Source organism: Polypterus senegalus, chromosome 2 (assembly GCF_016835505.1).
Source record: "Polypterus senegalus isolate Bchr_013 chromosome 2, ASM1683550v1, whole genome shotgun sequence".
Classification (NCBI taxonomy): Eukaryota; Metazoa; Chordata; class Cladistia; order Polypteriformes; family Polypteridae; genus Polypterus; species Polypterus senegalus.
The window spans coordinates 200,967,735-200,986,239 of record NC_053155.1 but is presented as its reverse complement, the minus strand read 5'-3'; the positions used below and the strand labels follow the sequence as shown (position 1 = coordinate 200,986,239).

The window sequence follows — 18,505 nt, the reverse complement described above, 5'->3', positions numbered from 1 at the left end:
TTTGTGTCAGATGATCTAAAGATGAAAAAACACACTTTTGGAGAAATTGAGAGCAATATTTTAGCAATAAAATGTAAGAGATTTACACACATACCTTTAGCAATTGTAAAGCCAGGAGTGAAGGAGAAATTTGCTAAAAAATTTAGCTACCCATAGACAGGGTTTGGCATTAGATTCAAATGTATATTTAAACAATATTTAAAGTCATACTTTTCCAGTAGGATGGCTCACAAGGGTAGATTTGTTAGTATTGCTTCCATACAGCCAGTGTCCTGTATTTAAATCCTGGCTTAGACACTGTGTGGACTTGTCTCATTCTCCATGTATCTGCATTTTTTTCTTTTGAGTTCTTCAGTTTGTGATCAAAATCCCCAAAACACAAGTGTTAGGTTATATAAAGACTCTAAACTGGTCTGGTATCAGTATGTGTGGGTTTATATGTGAAAAGTGCCTTATGGTGAAGTGGCACACTATCCACAACTGGTTCATGTCCTGAGCCCCATGCTGCTGAGCTTGTATCCTTTACATGGACTACTCAGGTTTGTAAATTCAAGGATGGAAGGATATATGGATGGAATAGGAGTTTACTTGGTAATCTGGTAGATGAGATGACTTCCATCATTTTATGTAATGCAGATATTAAAAATGTTCTATATATATATATATATTTTTTTTTTTTTTGTGTTCAGAGTATACTAAATAAGGTGTTAACTGTTCTTACACACAGAGCTTACTACATGTTTTTTTCTCCATCAGCTAGCATGACTTTTTCAAAGCAGAGCTTGTCAAATGCATACATTTACTTTTCTATTTTCATTCAATTGCTGTAATACCTCATCCAGCATTTGTTTCCTGCTTTGTGGACTAAGTTTGGTTCAGTGATGGATGGATGAATACCTTTGTTGACTATACATTGCAAATCTTGTCATATTCTGTCTTATCAGTCATTTTGTTCAGTATGTGACATTCTGTTTCTTGAGCATCCACCTACTGATTCAGATGAAATCTGTAATTTGCTTAATGCTGTAATTATTTAGGGCAGTCTTTTTGTTCTTGTTCCTTATTCTGATCACCTATCAGGGGCAAGTGAATATGAGGACAAGAAAAAAATAATACCTTTGGGAAACTAGTCTGGAAATGATAAACTAGGCCATGGAGTGAGTGTGACGTATCTTTTTATTAACACATTTTCAGCAGATTCCACCCTCAGCCTCATCATCAACAGCTTAAGCAATTCAGCAAACATCTAATCCTCTCCTTCAAAATGATGAGATTACAAACTGAAGTTCAGCTGCATTTCTTTTTTTTTTTTTCAAGATTTAAAGAAATTCTTGCAAGAGAAATGGAATAATGTACATATGTGCCTTCCCACCACAGGATCTTTTTTCATAAACCTGGGACTTTTTAGAAAGCACCTTGAGCTTGGGAAATGTGCTATATAAATAAAATGTATTATTATTATTATTAAACTCAGGAACATTTGTAGTATTCCCAGCAGAAGGAACAGACCATTTATAGTTCCCGGTAAGTAGTTCCAGTTACTTTTTTTTAGCTCTTACTCCAGGGTATCTAATTTACTTTCAACCAGGAACTCTTGTGGGTGGGGCTCGGGCAATTAATTGTACTGATTGGTTGACCACATCTTAAAAATCTGTTAGTAGTTTGAGTGTTATGAGTGCAGGTAGAGCGCCACACTTCGGGCCACATCACTCTTCATAGTCGCCTCTGTGGTGCGCCGCATCATGCACTGCATCAGTGCAGTAATCTCCCATGTAAACTCTTGAATGCGCCTGACTTTATATTGCATAATTATTCTTTGCATGTCACACATTTTGCACAAAGCTTATGGTTCTTGTAGTAATGTGAGAACGCAACTCATGAAGTGGCCAGGGCCTACATCGTACTGGAAACCATTGGTTCCTGAAAACAAAGTTCTTACCGTGGTAAAACACCTTATGATAAATTGTATGCCTGGGTGACATAGTAGTTAATACTGCTACCTTATAACACCAGAGACCTGGGTTTGAGCCACTACAAAGTTCTATATCTGTCTGTGTGGAGTTTTTTATATTCTTCCTGCGTGTCTGTAATTTTTTGTTTGAGGATTCCAATTATCCTTCCTTATCCAAAATGATTTATATGTTTAATTGATTGTCAATTGTGAGTTAATGTTTATGTGTGTTTGTGAATAAGCCTGTGATGAACTACCACCCACTTACCTTGAACTGGATAAACGGGCAAGAAAGTGGATGTATGAGTATGCTGGATTATTCTGAAGTACTTCTTTCCCTGAATATGTTAATCATTAAAAGTAAAACAGCTATGTGCAGTAAGTAGGTTTCAGCTCAGGGTATGTGACTATATTATGTCTGTTCAACCCCTTTTCACATAAGCATGTGATTTCAAACAGCCTTTGCATATTTGTGCTAAAATGTGCTGTACTTGTATTTTTTGGGATTGCAACCATACTATCTGTCTTTAAGTTATTGACTGTAATTTCTGTTGGGTGGCATTGGTAAATCTTTTATTTCAAGCAGGTTGTTTATCTGGATGACCTGCTTAAATGTAGTATTGTTAATTTTATTTTTTTTACTCCATACATTTGAGTCAAGTGGTTTCCCTTCTACTTCTCAGAATGTCATCTCTAAACTGAATGTTTTGCTTTCCATATACACATCAACCTGAATAAAAATCTACAAAGCATTCTTTCCTTATTTGTGTACATAATAAACTCAAGGCCAAATTGATTGTGATTTTTTTTCAGTTATGCTGTTCATTTGCAATATTAAGCATTGTAATTGCTTTTACTTTACAAGTTTTTACATCGGTTTTTAATAAGTAAATTAAATCAGTAAAGTAAATTATAAGCTTACTTCAGTTTCATTTGGTTGGTTGTCTTAAAGCAGAAGATCCAAATTAGTTTGGATTTTAAAGTCAACTGTTACCCATAATGTATTTCAAATATTAGCCTTTTTTACCACTTAAAACCTTAATTAGATGGTTCCAACTCCTGAGGTTAAAAGTACATATTTTATATTTATACAAATATATTTAGAACATTTACCCTTCAGTTTAATAATTAAATTATAAATCCATCTTTTCATTTTCTATACCCACTTACCTAATTCGGTGTTTACGGAAACTGGAGCTGTCCCTAGCAAGATCAAATTCAAAGCAGTACACAACATAAATTTAATCATTAAATATCTCAACTTATCAATTATTTGTTCAATACATGTTGGTACATGTAGTATTGGAACTGCTGAGTTTTTACATCCTGTAAATTCTTCTTTTTAATCTTGACCATATTTCAGCAGACAAATAGGTCAGCCTTCTACTACATTTCTTTTATTGCAATACCTTATCTCATTTTTAATGTTGTTTTTTGACACTCCATAGAAATAATAAATAACATAAATTTAATTTATATACGTTTGACTTCTTGGATTTGTCCAATAGAGATTTTCTTACATTTATTTGCAGGAAGGTTTTGTAATTTATTTATTTATTTGTGTACATAGCTTATTCTATTTCTGTCTAAACCTTCTTAACATAACAATGGCTTTCAGTATTGAAATATACAGTCCAGACTACTTCTCAGACTGTTTATGCATAATGTTTTCAGATTAATAACAATATCTCTTATGAGTTGCAGTTAAATTCTCAAAACTTTGTACTTAAGCATTTGCTTTCTCCTGTGCTGTGTCTCATGCACTTCTTGTTTTTTTGATCTACTGATGTGAGGATTGCAACAACAGTCCTGCCATAAATGTATAATATTTAATACAGAAGTATAATATGAAAAAAATACTTAGCGTTCAGTTCACTGAGCAGTATTTTGGATAACATGACTCCATTAAATGTATTTAATTGATTTGATTGTCATACACCTCTCCTCCTCATGTGCCTAATAGATTCATTTTAACACAATAGTTTGAAATAGTTTTGTTTTTTTGTACTAGATTGACATTCTTTGTGTGGTAAACTAAACTCACTTAAAAGGGGGAGGATGATAATGATTACAGTCCTATTGTGAGATTGACTATAAACATGTTATCATATTGTACTGTTGCATTGCACACAACGCAGGAAACAACTCTGAACTTGCAAGCGCCACACATGTTTACTCATTCTTTGTTAGTTTCAGCCTAGCCAGTCAGTGTACCTATTTCTTTGGGATGTGGGGGGAAAAACACAAGGAAAGATCATGCTCCCTCCACACAGAGCATGCTATGCTAAGTAAGACCTGGTCTCTCGAGCCATGAGGTAGCAGTGTTAATCACTTGTAAGATATGAATTTTAAAACATCCTCCTCCTTTTTGTCCCTATATATGGGTCACCATACTGCCAATCAAAAATGTCTGTGTATTCTGTTTATTCCTTTTAAATCTATTAATTGTAAGCCTTTTTAGGCTTTTTTATCCCTGGTTAGATTAGTTTTTCCAATATAGAAATAAGGAGTGTCAAACTCAGATCCTGGAGGGTTGGAATGGCTGAAGTTTTATTTAGTCACCAATTGCTTGTAATTGGTAGAATGTACCTTTTGCTTAAATTCAATTGACTTGCTTTTAAAGACTAAGAAACCTTATTTTTTTTTCCTTTTTTCCTTTACCAGCAACCAAAACAAGGAAATAAGTGACCAGTTAAGCTGATCTCATTTTCATGATTATGTCCACCTTATAGAGACCTTTTCAATAAGATTAACGTGAAAAAGACAAAAGTGAAGGTCTAAGAAATATTTACCTGCTTTGGTCCACAAAGCATGTGGATAGTGCTCTAAGGAAAAAAAGAAATTCAGTTTTGGAAATGTTAGCATTCCCATTAGACTTAGTCAGAAAGACTAAACCTGTCTGTTAAGAAAAAAATATGAAAGGTACCTTCATAACAGTAGCATCCCTGACTAGCTCCTCATATCTTTGACCCACTCAGTAGTATAGTGCATAGGTCAACTAAGTGGCTGCTGCATTTCATATATCCCCCTTACAGTTCATTAATGAGACATGTACTGAGTGCAGTTTGTAGAGCATATAGAGAAGAGATGATATATAACTTATTGTAGTCAGGTATGGATTGCTAAGGAGTAAACAGAATAAAATGTCATTGTGCAATTATATTTAATGTGTTTTACTTTACATTACATTTTGAAATCACTTTAATTTTTTACATTTTTTGTCTTGCTCTTCTCGACTCACTGATATGAGAAAACCCACATACTGTATATGAAGTACTGTTAGACTTGCCTTGATGTCTAGTTATGCAAGACCTCAAGCTTTTCCCTCCAAATTTTGGCCTTCTAGGTCTGAAACACACACATTTTTTGACCAAATTTTGTGTAGGAAATTACACCGTTACGATAAAGTGTAAACAAATAGTTGTCTTCAGCACAAATCATCAGAAAGTCTTAAAGCTGTGCATATCACATTCAGCCAACCTAAGGGGTTCTCTTAATGTGATACTGGGTGTCAAACTTACTCTTTTTCATTAAACTTATGGATCAGTGTTATAGACATGTGGAATGTCATTTATGCTATTTCAAGGTTGCTGATAATGAATATGAATATGATAATATTTTTGATATTTATCCGTGGTCTAAGTGCCACTCCCAGATGGTTAAAAACCACAAATGTGAAACATGTGGGGCATCATTTAGAATATCCCACAGTCATTGATTACAAATATAATGCTATTTTTGATTTTTAACCCTTTACTATTGATGTAACCATCTATGGGTCTGTATCAGAGTGGCAAAAAGGGCAAATTTCTGTTGAGAATCTTTAGACTGTAAACATTTAAATACAGTGCACATTTTAAAATTTCAGATATTTGATGCAGCTATTCTTGTTTATTATGCACTTCTACCTCATGAAGTAAATTATGCATTTCTTATGAACACCCTGAATCAGGGTGGCTTACACTAATTCAGACTTTTTCCATTAACATTATTGATACCAAGAAAACAGCTATTACTATAAATTCCACAAGCATTCTGTCTAGTACTATTGATACCAGCCTGGAGCCAGATATTACTGAGATAGCCTTTGGTGCTTTAAATTCAATTAAACAATTTTGATATTGGGTGGATGAGTGGTTATATAAGGCACATAAGGCTTGATTTGGAGTTCTTTAAGGTATAACAACCCTATCAGTCATATTTATTATTCAATTAAATTATTTATTTTATAATTAAGGTATTAAAAATGCAACACGTTAATAGAAAACTGAACCTCCAGCTGACATAAACACAATGTTTAAAACAAGTATACATACATGGTAATCCCTCTTCTCTTAAGCAAAATTCCATACTGATGATATTGTAGTGTAAACAGCAACAGTAATCTCTAGCAGACACTCCCCTGTATATTTGCTTAAACCATTGCTATTCTTCCTGCTGCTGACCTACTTGTATTTTACATGATCTTATTGTCTTAGTTGTGATGTGAGTTGTTTGCGATTAGGGCTGGTTGTTGCTATGACAAATATCTACAACAATCACACTGTCCTTAGATGACTCAAACTTTCCATTAGAAAGCATTTACTGTCTTGAGTAGCTTCTGTGTTTTTTTAACATGTGAGCAGTAATTCCACCAAAAGAGTAAATTTATTAGCATACAATCTACGTTCTTTTAGTTTTTTTTTTTGTTACATATGTATGTATATTTCTGGAGCTATACCGCTTGCACTTCAGAACAAGTCATCCACCTGATGCTAAGCATATTCTGGCCCGGACAGCACTTGGCTGGGAGACCATCCATGAAAACCTTGCATTACTGCTGGAAGAGGTGTTGGTGAGACTAGCAGTGAGTGCTTGGCTTGTGGTCTGTGTGTGGATCCCAGTGCTCCAGTGCAGTGATGGGGACACTGTGCTGTAAAGATGGCGGCATCCTTTAGATAAGACGTACAACAGAGGTCCTGACTCTCTGTGGTTATTAAAGATCCCTGGGCATCTTTCAAAAAGAGTAGGGTTTATCCTGATATCCTGGCTAAATTCCCCATCATGACCCCCCCTAATTATCCTGTAATTGTCTCTCTCTCTCACACCTTCACTATCTAATATCTAATGTCTGGTGAGTGTACTGGCGCAATAATGTCCAGGTGGGGTGCTACACAATGGTGGTGGTTAAAGTGGTTCCCCACTGTCTAAGCACTTTGAGTAGAAAGAAAAGTGCTTTCTAAATGTAATTAATTATTATTATTACTCTATGGCTGTGTAAGGACAAATTTAGGATACTTCTTAAAGCCAGCAACCACAAAAGACAATCACAAATCTCTCTATCTTTTATAAAAAAAAATCTTGGAAGGAAGGAGACGACACGTGATTTTCCCAGAGAGACACTTTCACATCCCCTGAGACGAGTCTTTGTGCCAAGAGATTTAACCACACCTGGGGCTGGAAATAAAAGACAAAGCAGATGACAAAGTAGAATGTCGTAAAGAATTCAAAAATGTTGGTGCAGTACACATGCAGAGCAGATCAGAGATAATGGAAGTATGAAAATTCAAAAGTCTCAAAAAAAGGATAGTAAAGATCGCATTAGCGCAAACAAATGGAAATTATTACTAGGTGAAATAATGGAACAGCAAAAAGAGATTGAATATATTGTTTGGATTTAAAGTGTAAGTCAGAGACTTGTAGATCATGCATAGGTAATATGACAGAAGTGCACCGCTGCAGATGCAGATGCAGCTGATCGAGCAAAGAGGAGATAAAAAAAAAACTGTATTTGTTTCCCATTGTATCACTGTTTAAGAAGGGGGTTTCGGAGGAGCGACCACATCTCCTTGGGGTGCGTTCAGGCGCATAGCGCAGGCCTATTGGTGAGCGAAGCAATCAGGGGGTGAAGCCCCCTAGTATATCTAAACATTACAGTTTCAAAAACATGTATGTAAGCCTTCGTAGACTGTTTAGGTAAATGAGTATTTGGATGTTTATTTGGAGTCCTCAACAAAGTGCTTACTTCATTCAGTTTACAATTATCTCATGTAATTACAGACTTGTTGAGAAAACAACTCATCAACAGTCAAAACCATAATACAAGTTTATTACTATTTCACATGATGTGCAAAAGCAAAGGAAATGGGTATTTATGTGATGTCAACACTTTTCTTAGGTCTGATTGTCATTAACAGAAAAGAGCAATAAAAGGCCAAAAAGCTGAAACTTATGTCAGTTAGGCTCTGAATAAATGGAAAAAAAACACAAAGTTGTCCTTACCTAAACAATGGCTAAACTAGACACTCCAACATCCTACACAATGCACCACATATTTTCTCTCTTGCACACCAATTGCCAAATTTAAAAAATGAACACTAAATGTTAAATGTTAAAAATTTTTATACTTAAAAATAGCATCTATATATCTAAATAAAATTTCCTTTATACAACACCTTACATGATAGACATAATGGAAACTAAAATTTGTGGTTTAAATAACAATGAACATAGATCAGATGTGTTAAAATCATATCCTGGAGGGCCACTGCAGCAGCAGATTTTCATTCCAGCTTCTTTCTTAATTAGTAACCTGCTGCTAATTGAAATTAGTTCAAGCTTAATTTTAAATGGCTTGCTTCTTATGATTGTAAATGCTTCATTCTTTTTCCTTTAACCAGCAGCTAAACAATAGTAAGATTCAGTAATGAGATACAGCTGTAGCCAGCTAAATCAGTGGTCTCAAATGTCATTTTTGCTCTAACCGCCTACATAATCAGAAGCCAATTTTTATTGTTAATGTAAAATGTTATTTAATTGTATGACTTATCATGTATGCAAGTGACCCAGTGTGTGAACAAGTTTGTCCTGTGATGAACTTATACCTGATCTAGGGTTAGTTCCTGCCTGGCACCTGGTGCTTCTGGGATCCTACCTTTGACAAAGCACATACAGAATTGATTGTTTTTATATAATCAATTCAATGTCCCTGCCTCTCTATTGAAAAGGTTCAGAGAATGGATAAAATGGTTGTAGATTTGGTCAGTTTTGCCAACAAATTACCCTGTGATCAGCTGTGGGGAAGGAGGTTGTACATTTTTTTTTTTGGCACTCTTAACATTTATGGAAAGTCATTTTAACAAAAACTAATCACTTTGTTACAGTCTGGCATTCCTGTTCTGTAATTTACACTGCAGTTATCATTGAACATGTTTGTTGTTGGATTTGTATTTCCCAGTTTTGTATCCCTGCACAAAAACATTTTCAATTCTATATAAGTAGCAAAACATTCAAAATACTGCACTATTCTGACACAAAACTGAATAAAACTAACTTCATAAAGACAGCCCATTATTGAATTTCTTTTGGCGGGAAAGGAATGAGTAATAAACATTCACAAGCAGTGTAGAAAGTGCTGTTGACAAAAGCACTGTTAGTCATTGGGTTTCACAAATTGCAGGTTTTAAGAAGGGCTTACAGTTTTTGAAGAAGTGAAATAGCAGTTTACATATGCAGAATTCAGACTGGCACAAGAAGGGGGCGGGGGGTGTACATGCTTTTATTTCTCAGTGGTGCAAGTGTGTCGAAGTTGGTGGAGATTATATAGAAAACTAAGAAGTGCTTCATTACTTTCTGAGTATGATCAAACAAGCAATGCTATCATAAAGTGTAGCAAACCTAGCTGTACAACTCTTGCAGAACTGAAAATAGAAAATCATTTTACATGTACATAAAAAAGATTAAAATTAAAAAACATGCATTACTTATTCAGTGGGCTGTGTGGGTTGCATGTTGAGCACCCCTTTTCTACATGTTCACTTTCCTGCCAGTCATTCAGTTGTTTCACTGTTCCCTTAAATGCTATTAGCACTACAGTATTTGTAAAATGTTTGTGCCAAAAAAAATTATCTATAGTATTACTTCTAAGATTTCTATTCTATTTCTAATCAGTTAAGACCACTTATTAGTTAGAATTAAATTTGATTTGTGAAGTTGCAGCACATTGGATTGATAAACTACATGAGAAAGGAAGCACACAGCTTCATATTAATCTTTTTTCTGTTTCATATATGGCTATGAAATACTTTGTTTCCATTCAAGCCTTTACCCAAGCACTTTTTTAACCAGAAACACAGGGAAAAGGGATGCCTCCTGGTTGAAGTAGTGTATATAAATGAAAAAATTGAAATAGACAAACAGTATTATTCTGGCTTTATCTTAAGCAGACATTTTTCAAGGACTTTCACTCTATCAGCAATCATAGACAACTGGTATTTTGTGGATTTTTCTTGCTTGCTTCCTTAATCACTAACTTTGCAGAGCTACATAAGTACACTGGCCTAAACATGGGGTGGGAGTGGTACGGGGACTAGAAAACATGTCAATGAGTAGAAACTTTGTGCACTGGCAACTAAGAATAGTTGTCAGGGTTTGTTTACGTCTGTTTGAAAAACCACCAAGCATGCACCGTATAATTTGTAAGATGTTGTCTGGGTTATAGTTGTGTTGGTCCTTCAAGTGTGTATGTATGTGATATGTTTTCCTTGACCTTACTGAATGAAAACAGTCTTTTGGTTCTAAGATGATTTGGAAATTTCAGAAGAGTGTTTTATTTTTCCTGCAATCCTGGTCTAGATAATCAGCTTTAAAAGTGGATGGCTGGGTAGGCTTTTATGTTTGAATAGATCCTAAAATGTTGTAGACTGAAATATGACAGTATTTTTAAAATTGAATAATCTATCTACTTTCTTGTTTATGATCAGCTTGGTATTTGGAAATGTGTAATTGATAGTTATTATTTTCTTCATGATGATGCAGCATCATTAAAACTGCTGCCTCAAAGCTTGAGGAGATATGGATCATGTCTTGGCCTGGTTGTTGTCTGTTTGTAGTTTGCACTTTTTCCTTATTTCACTGTAAGTATTTTTCCTGGTTCTCCTCTCACATTCCAAAGGCATGCAGTTTATTCTGGCTGGTGACTAAAGCATGTCCAGAAATGGTTCTAGCATTGAGTTTCAAGTTGCTAGCTTGGGCTACTGTGAGCCAAGTTTGGATACTCCATGTTCAGTAATGAGTGAATGGATGTCTGTATTTGTTTGCATTGCATGGCCTTTAGTAAGTCTGAGAACCAGTACGGTAACAGAGGAAGCACTAACAAAGAAATGAGAAACTTGGTCATGTATAAGCAAATGCATGTTTTCTGCAATGAACTGGAACCCTGGCCAGGGTTTTTTTTTTCTTTCTTTATTTCACCTTATACAGTTTCTCATATTAGGAATTTGTTAGTTTTCGTATACCCCTTGGGGTCAGAGCGCAGGGTCAGCCATTGTACAGCGCCCCTGGAGCAATTGAAGGTTAAGGGCCTTGCTCAAGGGCCCAGCAGAGTAGGATCTCTTTTGGCAGTGACAGGGATTCGAACCGGCAACCTTCAGGATACCAGCGCAGATCCTTAGCTTCAGAGCCACCACTCTGCCCTGCATGGTTTGCATGTTTCTCACAACCAGTGATGCCAGGTTGAATTCCCAAAAAAGACATACATTGGACAAAAAATGTTTAGAATATTAATGCTGTTTTGTGCTATATTTATATTTGCTTTCAAACATATAATGCTTCTGAGCTGTGCACATGTATGCTACAAGGTTGTCAGTTGAATTAATTGAATTGAAGAACTCATCAGATATGTAGAGTAGCAAACTTAAGATAACAATTGACGAGAAAAAAACATCCATTCAAAGGTTCACTTTTTCTACTTAACAGAATACATTTACATTGGCTTACATTTAACACCTTAGGTACCTAAAAGAGCACAAGAGTATTTATATAATGAAAAGCAAGTTATTTCTATTTCTTTGCTGGTTCTTTATAAACATTAAATGTAAATTAAGCCTAATCAGAGAAATCATCAGTGTTTTACCCTTTGGTTTTTGAGATTCTAGGACACCCTACCATAACGGGAAATACAGGAAGTGGATGAAACAACAACAAAGATATTATATAGCAATGACAAAATATGATAGTAAAAAAGACATAACATGAAACTGACAAGATCGAGGTGGAGGTTGCATTATTTTACAGTAGGCACTAGAGCTATTATTGATTGCCAGCTCCAAACACACGGGAAACAGGCAGATTTGAATATGCAGAAACAATACTGTATTATTATGGCCCCCCAACACTCACATGTACTGTATAGGGTCAGTTTGGCACTGCCAGGTAACCTAATGTGTTTCGAGAGAAAAAAATTCCATACAGGCATAAAGGGAATGTGCAAACTCCACACAGTCAGTGGCCAAGCTAGGATTTTGAACCCAATGTCCTGGGGAGGTGAAGCAACAACACTAACACTAATGTTATCATACCATTATGCTGTAGATAACTCTTACTTCTTAGACCTTTTTTCTGAATTTCTTTTATGATGATCCAGTTTTGATGCTTTTGGGCTATAGACCAACAATGTCTGTTTGTAGCACATTATGCAGGGAAGTGGAAGCTTGCCTCTGCACTTTCCAAACACACACACCATTATATCCAGATGTTTCATTTTTCATGTTGATCTTGTGTTAGGTTTAAGACCTTTGTAAGATTTTTATAATCCGTTATACAGGGAAGTTGGTAGCAGAAAACAGGTTTGTAAAGAATTCTGCGGAAGCTGATACTTGAAGGCTTACAGGAAAGTGGGCTGTTGGGCCTGATCCAAGGTGCTCCACTGCCTACTGAGACAATGTTTGAGTAAAGCTCAAAAAAGAAGCACTGCAGACACATCTGAAACTGAATAAAAAATGTGCTGAAAGTTAAACTAAACCTCTTTCCTCCGAGAACAAAAACATTTTAAGCAGTGATGGGCCATGGAAAGGTTCAGAAAACAAATTGATACAAAGAGGGAAGGTGGGGAATCAAAAAGATGAACTGAACTGTTGTGTTTTCACATTGTAAGCAGAGCAAGATGTGAAATAAGGTATATGTTGCATGTTGTTATTAATATTTTTCAAAGTTTATTTCTTAACTGTATTCCTGGTAGCATTTTTTAAGCTGTGTTTATTGCAAATTATTTGTCAATGAGTAATGACCCAGAACACTTACACATTTTTCTAAAAATACTACAACGCATAGGCATAGCTTGGGGGATTTCAAATCTTCCCACAATAGATTTTATGACTATTCCAACTGAATAATCACAGATGATTCATTTATTTTATTTTACCCCAAACAACAACAAAAATTATTCTTAGATATGTCAGTGGTACAGTATAATAAAATATTTGTATAAATAAAACAGAAATTAATATTGATGCTTAGTTATAAACAAGTCCAAGGTGGTAAGAACATTGATTAATAATGCAAGGTGAATGACACTAAAAAAAAGTAGGAATTTATGGTGATGAAGCATTCTCTTCAGCCAGACGTTGCAAAGAAGTAGTTAAAATGGCAAGTAAAATGTCAGATTACAGTAGATAAACTGTTAAATGTAAATTGTGAGGGTTATGTTCAGACAGCACCATGCTTTCAAGAGAGGAACCACGTTTGAAGTACTGTGTGCAGTTGTACTAAGCTGTAAAAAAACATAGTATTTTTTTGAGCAATCTGGTAAGTTTTTGGACTAAAGGGTGTCAAGGTCTGCCAGATTAAAACAATTAAACCTCTTTAGTCTTGAAAAAAGATGATTACATGGGGGCCTAATCCAGCACTTTGTTAAAGGTGATCATCAGAATTCTTTAAATTAAATGGGGGAAACATGTATTTGGAAATTAAGGGGAAGTGCATTCAAGATGGAATCCAGGAACTACTTCTACACACAGGGTATTGGAAATCTGAAAAGTCATATGTTTGAAGCAAAAACTTTGACAACTTTTTAAAAGTATCTGAATGTGAACCTGAGGATTGATAGACTGAATTTTCTCCTGTTATTTATCTAAAATCTTATGTGCGCTCCTAAGCAAACTCATGAAAGTATAAATTCTTGTTAATGTAAGAATTGAAATATAGTCAAATGACATTACAGAAGAGGAAGACAAAAACTTAAGTTCACAGCATTCCTGCAGAAAATAAGCAATTTGAGTGGGTCAGTGGTCACAGTTTACAGTATGCATATTCACAACGTGTCCATAACCTCATAAGAACAAGTCCCAAACTACATAGGATGAAGTCAAATAAGATGTTTTAGAGTTGTGTCTGTGACTGGTGGGAATTTAAAGATGAATTCTAAACACTCATTTTTTGGATTATGTACCATTATGTTTCATTAATCTTTTCCTCAGGATCTAAATAAGCAGATTCTTTAGGTAATCATTGTGATAACCCTATACAGAAGGTCCATAGACTACCGTCACTCAGTCACGAGGCCCCTGAAGGGAAGGGTTCATTGGGGTTGAACCAGCTTCATTTGATAACTATAGCAAAATTGTGTGAATAGCTAAGAATAGATGTAAAAGATAAAAAATTAAGGAAAGGAAGGAAAAATTAGAGATTTCATTAGAATAAGATGGTCGTTTTGCAGGGACACTGTTCACTATTTTAGAAACTTGCTGGATTGTAAAAAATGCAGGGACAAAGACTAATGAAATGAGTACAAACAACAGTCTTGTTGACAAAATAAACTGCAGACAAAATGATGTTCCTGCATCATGGGCTGTGCACTCAGACACTGATAGTTAGTCCCATTAGTGACATAACAGTTTCCTGTGTCTCACAAGATGGTTTCCAGGTAACCTCTCATTATGGCCGCAGAAGTTATCATTAGATCATTCATAATTTTAAACACATCAGTGTTAGAACTTTGTACCTCAGGAAAAACCATGCGTAAGTGCATGTTTGCTCTACATAATTTTTTAATAAATAAACATCAAATTAAGGATTTAAAGATTTAAATGAATGTGCAGGATGGAAAAAATGACTTTTTTAGTAACATGCTTTTTTAGGAAAATAAGCATATATATATATATAATATGTATGTATATACAAAGTATATATGTATATATGTATATATACAGTGGGATGCAAAAGTTTTGGCAACCTTGTTAATAGTTATTATTTTCTTGTATAAATCGTTGGTTGTTACGATAAAAAATGTCAGTTAAATATATCATATAGGAGACACACACAGTGATATTTGAGAAGTGAAATGAAGTTTATTGGATTTACAGAAAGTGTGCAATAATTGTTCAAACAAAATCAGGCAGGTGCATAAATTTGGGCACCGTTGTCATTTTATTGATTCCAAAACTTTTAGAACTAATTATTGGAACTCAATATAATATAATATAATATGTATATATGTATATATATATATATATATATATATATATATATATATATATATATATATATATATATATACATATATATATATATATGTATACAGTATATATATGTTGTAAAAGGTGCTATATAACGCCTGACCCGGCACAGACCACTCAGAGGCAACGTATACAAAAACACACAGGTTTTATTTTCTTCAGTCGTGGGCACACGCCTTCCCCGTGTCCCACAGGCCCAACACAGTCCCAAAGTACAAACTCACAATTCTCCACCACTCCTCCCAGGCAAGCTTCGTCTCCTTCTTCCTCCCAACTCTGGCTCACCAAGTGGTGGTGGCTGGGCCCTTTTATAGCCCACCTGGAAGCGTTCCAGGTGATTAACCACCTGGTCCTGATTGCACTTCCAGGTGGGGCTGAAAGCTCGTCCAGCCGGGCTGTGGGAAGCAAGCAGCTACCCCTAGCGGCCACGCCGGGCCCCAACCAAGCTGTGGAGGACTCCATCTCCCATGGAGCCCTGCGGGCGTTTGGGGAGTCACCGTCGGCCATGGAGGCTGCCACCAAGCGGCCCATGGCGGCTCCCCCAGAACATAAGTAGCAGGGGCGTCCCTGCCGGGCATGGGACCCGGCTATCCTTCACAATGTATATATGTATATATATATATATGTATATATATATATATATGTTTTCTGTTTGCATCTGGAATCACTGCATTCTAATTACACCCCTTTCCAGAGAAAATATACATTCATTTAGTGTCAGGGATGTGCGTAAACGTTTGGCTGAAGTGGCTAAAGCCCCTGGCCCTTTCCTCTTTTGGCCCAAGTGCCATCTGGAATGCATGCCTCCTTTGGCTCTAAGGAACTAGGAACTAAACAATATGCCTTGTTAAAGCTGGGTAGGTTACTATTGTCCCATATCCCATATGGTCTTTAAAAGGGGTACCACTACATCAGGGCAGTTTTTTTTTCTTTTTTGTTTTTAACAAGTGTACTGCAAGCGGCATTTCTGGCACAGAGGTGAGGCTTCAACTGGCTTATCGGCTATAGACAGACATGCCTCTTCAAGCACAGAGAAACACACCTTCAATAGAGAAAAATGTCAGTCAGTCAGTCAGTCATTTTCCAACCCACTATATCCTAACACAGGGTCACGGGGGACTGCTGAAGCCAATCCCAGACAACAACAACACAGGGCACAAGGCAGGAATAAATCCTGGGTAGGACACACACACACACACACACACACACACCCACACTGATCATCAATGCACCTAACCTGCATGTCTTTGGACTGTGGGAGGAAACCAGAGTACCCGGAGGAAACCCACACAGGAAGGACCTGGGAAGCAAACCCAGGTCTCCTTACTGCGTGGCGGCAGCACTACCATTGCTTCACCGAGCTGCCCGAGAAAACTGTCCATGGTTTAAGTAACTCAACACAATTGTGAAGAATCATTGGTGAAAAAAGCTTTCATACACATTATTGTTAATGGCTTCCTGAATGACACTCACAGTTGTTGATACTAAGTGTATGTGATTGGCCATTATCTTAAGATATTCATTGAACCACCTTTTTTTTTGCTGCTTAATGTGTATTGTGTAAAGAAGACAGCTATTGCACTTGTTCAGGTAAGGTTACTGTATTGCTGCTGTTTGTTATATATAGATTTTGTAATTTATAAATAATCGTAGTCTGTGTAGCATAGCAGTTTGGTTGGGTTCTGTGGAGTGGTATAGCCTGCAATGGGTTGGTGGGAAATATGAATGTTCTGCATAGGAATTTTGAGAAAATCTAATCAGGAAAGTAGACCAATGCCAAATATACAGTGGTGTGAAAAACTATTTGTCCCCTTCCTGATTTCTTATTCTTTTGCATGTTTGTCACACAAAATGTTTCTGATCATCAAACACATTTAACCATTAGTCAAATATAACACAAGTAAACACAAAATGCAGTTTTTAAATGATGGTTTTTATTATTTAGGGAGAAACAAAATCCAAACCTACATGGCCTTGTGTGAAAAAGTAATTGCCCCCTTGTTAAAAAATAACCTAACTGTGGTGTATCATACCCGAGTTCAATTTCCGTAGCCACCCCCAGGCCTGATTACTGCCACACCTGTTTCAATCAGAAATCACTTAAATAGGAGCTGCCTGACACAGAGAAGTAGACCAAAAGCACCTCAAAAGCTAGACATCATGCCAAGATCCAAAGAAATTCAGGAACAAATGAGAACAGAAGTAATTGAGATCTATCAGTCTGGTAAAGGTTATGAAGCCATTTCTAAAGCTTTGGGACTCCAGCGAACCACAGTGAGAGCCATTATCCACAAATGGCAAAAACATGGAACAGTGGTGAACCTTCCCAGGAGTGGCCGGCCGACCAAAATTACCCCAAGAGCGAGAGCGACTCATCCGAGAAGTCACAAAGACCCCAAGACAACGTCTAAAGAACTGCAGGCCTCACTTGCCTCAATTAAGGTCAGTGTTCACGACTCCACCATAAGAAAGAGACTGGGCAAAAACGGCCTGCATGGCAGATTTCCAAGACGCAAACCACTGTTAAGCCAAAAGAACATTAGGGCTCGTCTGAATTTTGCTAAAAAACATCTCAATGATTGCCAAGACTTTTGGGTAAATACCTTGTGGACTGATGAGACAAAAGTTGAACTTTTTGGAAGGCAAATGTCCCATTACATCTGGCGTAAATTGAACACAGCATTTCAGAAAAAGAACATCATACCAACAGTAAAATATGGTGGTGGTAGTGTGATGGTCTGGGTTGTTTCGCTGCTTCAGGACCTGGAAGGCTTGCTGTGATAGATGGAACCATGAATTCTACTGTCTACCAAAAAATCCTGAAGGAGAATGTCCGGCCATCTGTTCGTCAACTCAAGCTGAAGCGATCTTGGGTGCTGCAACAGGACAATGACCCAAAACACACCAGCAAATCCACCTCTGAATGGCTGAAGAAAAACAAAATGATTTTTATTATTTAGGGAGAAAAAAAAATCAAAACCTACATGGCCTTGTGTGAAAAAGTAACTGCCCCCTGAACCTAATAACTGGTTGGGCCACCCTTAGCAGCAATAACTGCAATCAGGCGTTTATGCGATAACTTGCAATGAGTCTTTTATAGCGCTCTGGAGGAATTTTTGCAGAATTGTTGTAATTCAGCTTTATTTGAGGGTTTTCTAGCATGAACTGCCTTTTTAAGGTCATGCCATAGCATCTCAATTGGATTCAGGTCAGGACTTTGACTAGGCCACTCCAAAGTCTTCATTTAGTTTTTCTTCAGCCATTCAGACGTGGATTTGCTTTT

The 18,505-nt window shown here is 36.4% G+C and overlaps 1 protein-coding gene and 1 long non-coding RNA gene across 2 annotated transcripts in view; one reads left to right on the top strand and one right to left on the bottom strand.

Moving 5' to 3' along the window:
• Positions 1–6,457, bottom strand: part of LOC120523664 — a 136,533-nt gene extending 130,076 nt beyond the window's left edge. The window contains exon 1 of the long non-coding RNA XR_005632678.1: positions 6,268–6,457. This is a non-coding gene — a long non-coding RNA (uncharacterized LOC120523664). The remainder of the gene's footprint in view (positions 1–6,267) is intronic.
• Positions 1–18,505, top strand: part of nme7 (NME/NM23 family member 7) — a 212,231-nt gene that overhangs the window by 180,043 nt on the left and 13,683 nt on the right. The window lies entirely within an intron of this gene.